This window comes from Nansenia antarctica, assembly GCF_963989245.1.
Source record: "Nansenia antarctica genome assembly, chromosome: 8".
Classification (NCBI taxonomy): domain Eukaryota; kingdom Metazoa; phylum Chordata; class Actinopteri; order Argentiniformes; family Microstomatidae; genus Nansenia; species Nansenia antarctica.
In genome coordinates this window covers 26569013-26576107 of record NC_137678.1, presented here as the reverse complement: position 1 = coordinate 26576107, position 7095 = coordinate 26569013, and the positions used below count along the sequence as shown (strand labels likewise).

The 7095-nt window shown below is 39.3% G+C and overlaps 1 long non-coding RNA gene across 1 annotated transcript in view; it reads right to left on the bottom strand.

The window, feature by feature from the left end:
* Positions 1-4535: 4535 nt before the first annotated feature.
* Positions 4536-7095, bottom strand: part of LOC308164582 — a 2572-nt gene continuing 12 nt past the window's right edge. Inside the window, exons 1-3 of the long non-coding RNA XR_013937641.1 lie at positions 6923-7095; positions 5475-5538; positions 4536-5349 (exon numbers count right to left, since the gene is read on the bottom strand). The exon at positions 6923-7095 is cut by the window's right edge and continues 12 nt beyond it. This is a non-coding gene — a long non-coding RNA (uncharacterized lncRNA). The remainder of the gene's footprint in view (positions 5350-5474; positions 5539-6922) is intronic.

Sequence of the window (7095 nt, the reverse complement as noted above, 5' to 3'; positions counted from 1 at the left end):
TAGGCGGTGAATGCTGCAGTTATATTTCGGATTCTGATAACGCTTTGTATGATTTTCATGAATCTAACAAGAAGGGTGTAGAGGATTTACATAAAGAACACGGTTGGAATATGTTAGATTTCTTTGATTCTGCTTTTTCAGGTATTGGTAATATGATCAGGTCCGTCGCTATTATTTTTGTTGTCATTATCATCTGTATTATGTTACTTGGTATTTTAATCAAATGTTGTGGAAAGTGTATTTCTGATGTTCCTATTAATGCTTTAATGTTGACCAACATAGCTGATGAGCAAAAGCTGGATTCTGTTTTGCTTTCTGATTTTGTTTCCTCCTTTGATGATTTGTTTATTAAGTGATGTTTTATGATTATTTGCTTCGATTGCTGTTTGTTTCTTTCTATATCATGTGATTGATGTCAGTTGAGAAGTGATGTGGTGATTATGCAAAGATAGGAAAGAGGTTCTGTTCCTAGCACAACGAAGAAAACGCTCTTGACTGGGAAAGGATATCAATCTGAGACAGCGGTAAAGGCTGTTCTCCAACTGGGTTCATGTGCTAGTAACCTCTGTCCCTGGCGCTTCAAGGACAAAGAAAACATCGGTCGTTGGAAGTTTCTATATTAATTTGTGCATGATGGACTGTGTTTAGTTTAATTGTGATTGTTATTTTCAAGATTCTTTTTATTATTGGTTGGTTTCTATTTTTTGCATGATGTCTTTGGGTTCTTAATACTGATCCTGGGTTGGTCTGTATTATTGTGCTTCTTGTGTTAGGTGTTGATATGGTTTTTCTGTCTGTTGTTCTTTTTAATTTTTTTTATATATTTTTTTTCTGTTTTTGTTTTGGTTTATGTGATCATTTAGTTTCGGAACACCCTCTGGGTGGTCCGAGGGGGGATGTGTCGTATATTTTTACACATATTAATAGCCTTCTTATATAACGTATATCTTACACATATAACACACAGATATAACGTATATTTTTACACATATTACATACATATTAAATTACACATATTTGAGGCCTACAAGGGCATTTGAGGACAGATGATCGCGGGGAGATTTGAGAATCAATTGTCGCACATGCGCAGACACACACACACGCACATGCACGCCCCCGAGGGTCTAGGCCAATCAGAGGCCTAGAAGGAAGGATCACGATTGGCCAAGAACATACTGTGATGTGATTGGCTGAGAGACCGCTATAAAACCAGGGAACACAGAGATCTCAGTCTGCTTCTGTCTTCCTCTGACCACGTCGTGACTGTTTGTGTGTAAACCTGATCCTGTAATCTGAGGACCCGATCTTGTCTTTTTTGAATAAATACTCTTAACTTTGGCCAGGAGTTTTTACCTCATTTTTGATCACCAAACAGAGAAAAGAGACTACAAGGCCCTTGTGATTGTGGAGATATTCTATATTCACTGTGGGCATGTCATTTCGAGCAGAAAACCAGAAAAATGAGGTGGATAAGAAGAATAGAAACAGGTCGGTAGTTGCCTGGGTCTAATTTGCTTCCTTTTTTATACAGTGGGGTTACCCTTGCTATTTTAAAGTCAAGGGGGACGTGTCCCTGTTTGATGGAGAGGTTTATTATGTGGGTGATGATTGGGGTAATGGAGGCAGCTGAGTCTTTCTGTGGTGTTGTTGTTGTTTTGTCTTAATTCTTCTGTTTCAGGCCCTGTCCACACCTATACGTTTTTTTAATAAACGTTTTTCGTATATAAAAATATTACCGTCCACACCAGCATGTTTATAAACAATGTCTGTGTCCACATGCATACGCATGAACGCAATATAAACGCTGTCATTGAGCATTCCACACCAGTAGTCGGCGATATAATATTATCCCCATAGCCCCGCTGGCCAATCAGACGCCTCTGTCTCTCAATGTTCTCGATCATTAACTGTGCATTTATCTGTGAACAGGTTAAAAGTCAAGTTAACAGTGAAAGAACTAGAAGCACTTTGTTCACATCCATTTTCCTCACTTGTGTAGCCTCGAACACCGTTGCCTGTTGTAAACATAGTAGTTACTGATGCCAGGATATGACGTTGGAGGGAACAGCAAACAGCTGCAGTGCGCATGATCATAGAAATCTACGCGCATGATGACGTGACGAATACAAAAAGCCCCGTCTATCTCGTCCACACGTCAAAAATATACGGCGAATATACAGCGTTTTTAAACATCTTCACTCTGGCAGGCGTTTTTAAACATCTTCGTTTTCAGAGGGCAAAAACTTGTTTGCGTCTGGACGAACCCCCCAAAACGAATATAAAAATCCACGTTTATCAAAAAAAACGTATAGGTGTGGACAGGGCCTCAGTGTGTCCCTCCTGCTGGAGTAATCAGTGAGATGCCTGGCAGCTGGGATCATCAATCAATCATCCAATCAGTTCACCACACCTTAGTCTATATAAGTTAGTTTGTTCTGTTCTTCAGGAGAGGTGGCAGCTCTCAATTGGTATGTAAACTTATGTTGCTGGTTATAGTTTGTTTCCCTTTTGTTAACCTTTTGATGTTCTCTTTTGTTCTCTTTCATTTTCTTTTAGTCGGTTACAGAGTCGAGAGGTAGGGCACTTAGTAAGATACCTGCAGGTATACATCTGTGTCCTACACCACACGTAGATCACCCATTGTATTAGTAACATCAGCTAGTGCGGCGACACTAACCCTTGTATTTTTGTTAGGTGCTACGGCACCGGCTATGGGGGTTAGGCTAGGGCAGCGGTTCCCAAACTTTTTCAATCAGGCCCCCCTTGGGTAATTGGAAATATTTTCGAGCCCCCCCTAACCCGGTCCCCACCTAGATTGATATAATTAATTGTATAAAGTTGTACAAACATTACATTTTCTCTTCTAATAATAACAAGACACATATATCCAACTATGGGTTTATATTTTATTATGGGTTGAAAAGGAACATAAGTGCTTGGCAAATGATCCTGTGCCACTGAAATATGTGCCATTGAAATATTCAACTAATTTCTACTGCATCACTATTCTTACTCTACACATTCCTATCACAATTACGATCAATGACTTGTGTGTGCTTGCTTTGCCTTGCAAATCTTCTCAAAGCGGGGTTGTTGTTTTGAGACTGCCACTCTCAGTTCATTCTCAATGTTCAACTTCGACCTGTATTTGCTTTTGATAGCAGCAACAGCAGAAAAGCCTATCTCACACAGGTACGATGTTGCAAAAGGCAGCAGTATTCCCACAGTTTTTTATTTTTTTTTTATTTCTGCGCCCCCCCTGCAGTACCCCCGCGCCCCACCAGGGGGGCGCGCCCCACAGTTTGGGAAACGCTGGGCTAGGGGGTTAGTTCTGGGGTTGTTTTCTGTTTATAGGTTTAGATTTAGTTTTCTGGGGCTTTTCCTTTAGTGGTCGCTGCATAGATCAGGGGGTTGGGGTCTGTTGTGTCTCGTCTCTGTACCGTGTGTTTTAAACAATAAATCATTATTGTTTAACAGATGCCTGGTTGTCACTGGTCTATTTTCATTTGCATGCTCACTGTCATATGTTAATACAGTACCAATCAAACGTTTTAACACCTCAATTTTTCATTTTTTTAATAGAAATTTAGCTTGAATGCAAAAATCACAAAATAAGTTTAGTTGAGTCCATCTTAATGTAAGGATAATAGTTAATGTAATTTTGGAATTCATATTGTTTTTATAGGGTCTCTGATTTGCATAGAAATCAATTGTGTGGATCAGGTTGTCATGTGCTTATTGCTTATACAAAGCATTAAGTTGAGTGCAAATCCAGCACATGCAATGCAGTTTCCACCATCTCTCGTGGGAAGGGTGTTTTTGTCAGGATCAAGAGAAAATCATGACATTTGCTGAGTTGGTAGTGACATCCTCATCTACAGTGTGTAATTGATTCCTATGCAGACCCTATAAATTGGTATTAATTCCAAAACTACATCAACTATTATCCTTGCATTAAGATGGACTCAATTCAACTTATTGAGTGATTTGTTGACACTTTCAATAAAAACAAAGAATTTAGGTGTTCAAATTTTTTTTGACTGGTAGTGTACACTGATTAATTACTGGTGTTTGAAATACATAAAGGTTGAATAAATTACAAACAGAATGTCTCATGTTTATTGCCAGGTATATTGTTGTATTTTGCATGAAGCACAACATTCAATTTCCACAGAGCAAGAGATACAATTAGTTCATACTTATTTACATACTCCTGTATTCTCTTTAATGTTTTCCAAACAACTTCAACAGCAGCTCAGTACCAATTCAGACAAGGAATTGTGCAATTAAAATCTCACACTATATAACAAAAACAAATAGCAAATTACATGCCAATGTACAAAATATAAACAAGTATATGTAGACTGCATTCCATTACCTATGACTAGGGCTGGGTTCAAAAAATCGATTTCCCGATTCTGAATTGATCTTCATTAAATGAGCGATTATCGATTCATAAATCCCGAGATCGATCTTTCATTTTTTTTTTTTTTTTTTTTGCTTGCAGCTTCAACCCGCAACGAGATCTCGTGGCCAGATCTCGCGCTACAAGAATTTAGCATATCTCACGCAACGTGAGGTCTCAACACTAAAATCTAAAAACATGGCGATGGCAGGGACACTCAAGTCACCACCAGGCTTAAAGTCAGATGTCTGGGTGCATTTTGGATTTTAAAAATGTGACGATAGAGATGAGCTGGACAAAAGCAAAGTCATATGTAAATAAAAAGTACATTCATGTAACTGCTTTGGAGTCAATTCATTGATATGTTTAACAATGCTACATGTTATAGGGTTCCTTGAACCATTTATAGCATTAGTTCGGAGAATCTTTCATATTCAAGCAAAACATTTATATTGTAACTAGATCGAATCGTGAATCGAATCGAATCGGGAGCTGTGAATCGGAATCGAATCGTTTTGGGAAATCAGTGGCGATACCCAGCCCTACCTATGACATAATACTGACAGCTTGAATAGTGAATGTCATGTTGTAACCCAATCTAAAAAGTAATAAATAATAAAAATGCAGGTAACCCTAGTAATTTCGATTAACAAAATTGCGATCACTCCAAGATATCCAATGGTTTCAAATCAAAGTAATTCCAAAGAAATTTGGTGAAACCTTGTAGTTATAACTTCCACTACTGAACAGAGGTTTTCCACTGAGTTAACTCTTGGGTCAACTTGGTTCCAGAGACTTGTGGCATGCAGCCTTGGTACCTCCTGAAGCATATACTTTCTTTTTTCAGTGTAACAACAATCCCATCAATTCTCCACTCAGGATCTCCAGAAAGAGGAGCTCAGCTGGCCTTTAGGAGCAGGGATCTGCCTGCTTCTTAATGAACTCTAGGGGGCAGACGAAGACAGCACACGGTTACTCAGTTCCAATTTTGTTTTCAAGGACAATTCATAATTGTTACTTCACAACTGCTACATGTACTGCGGTACACTGGGCCTTGCAGCTCACTCACCTCCAGAAACTGCTTGAGTCTCATGACGGAGCCCATCTGCCCTGTACTGGTGACAGCTTCGATCCTGAAGGAGGAGGAAGGACATGTGAGGGGTCATGGGTGAGAGAGTGTCCAAAGAAAACCAAACAAACAACTAATTCAGGGGTGCAAACTGGCGATGGTCCAAAAAGGTGACACTTTTTTTTTGCCCGTAGATGGTTAGCTCTATCATTAACAGTGGTCTAACAATGATGCGCGTGTAAGTAGCGATGGCCCTGACCTTAACACCCTCATAATTAATGTAAGCAACCTGTTCTCAAAATAATTATGCGGGTTCCTGCAGGTTTCAACAAGTTACATTTAAGACCTTTATAAGACCACTTTTAATAGATTTTAAGACCTATTGAGCAAGTATTGGTATTAGACTCACATTCGTTGATTATTTTCATTAGCAATGCTGGGTGATCTGTTCTGTTGCATATAGAACAATGATAATGTAAGTTAGCCTACTCTATCAATTTCTTGATTCATTTCCATTGCTTCTCAACACATTAGATATAATAGCATAAATAACTGAATAAACTCACACACTTACTCACACTCACTTACACTGCATAGCCTACATACTGAGATATGGCACACACACACACACACACCTCTCACAGGAGGTCCACACACACACACACACACACACACACACACACACACACACACACACACACACTATATTCACTAAACCACACATACCGTTGCTACCACTGCAAGTTTGAAGAAATTCTAACTTCACATGCCTACAGTCGAATCGCCTCCTACGGCGATTATCGTATCGAGGCCTCTTGTCTTATCATTTCACGTGGCAAAATATCGGGGTTTTGGGCGCAGCTTAACCAATGTTACACGAGCAATAAGTGTGCGATAAGTTTTGTTTTATATGTTGTCTCTCATCTGCACGCGTCGTATTCCCACGCAGTGGGTCTGGCGACAATAATACATTTTCCGGTCGGACTTTTTAAATAAAAATAAAATCGATTCTACGCAAGTCTAAAGCACACAGAAGCCATTAAAAAAAAATATTTTGAAAGTCTCGCCCTTTGTCTGATCCTGATGTTATAGAAGCAGTGTAGCAGCAGGTTAAAAGCGAGGTAAAGGGGGACCCGAGACAGTCTCGGGCAGCGTTCATAAATTCGCTCTGCGCACTGGGCTCAACGTCATAAAGGGACCAAGTAATTTGATTGGACAAGAGGCATTCCATGACTGCTGATCAGATTTCCAGAGCGAATTTACGAACGCAGCCTAGGGCAAACCACTCGTTTTTTTCATAACACGAAACTTGAAGTTGTAAAGTACCCACTCGATATAATAAACAACAGTTTAACAATCACTAAATACTTATAATGATCATCTAATTATGTGTAGTTATGTGTTTCTAGCATGTCGATGTTCTATCAGGTAAATTCGCTAGAACTAACCTCCATACCCTGGTTCAGAAGAAGAAATCAGTCCTTCGTCACTTACATCGTCGTCCTCGATGAAACTTTTAGGTGGATTGGTTACCCTAGCCTAGATGGTCTTTGTGACATTTCACAATCACAAACATATACTGTATGTACAGAAACTCACTAAAGTATAAAACACCGCTAAA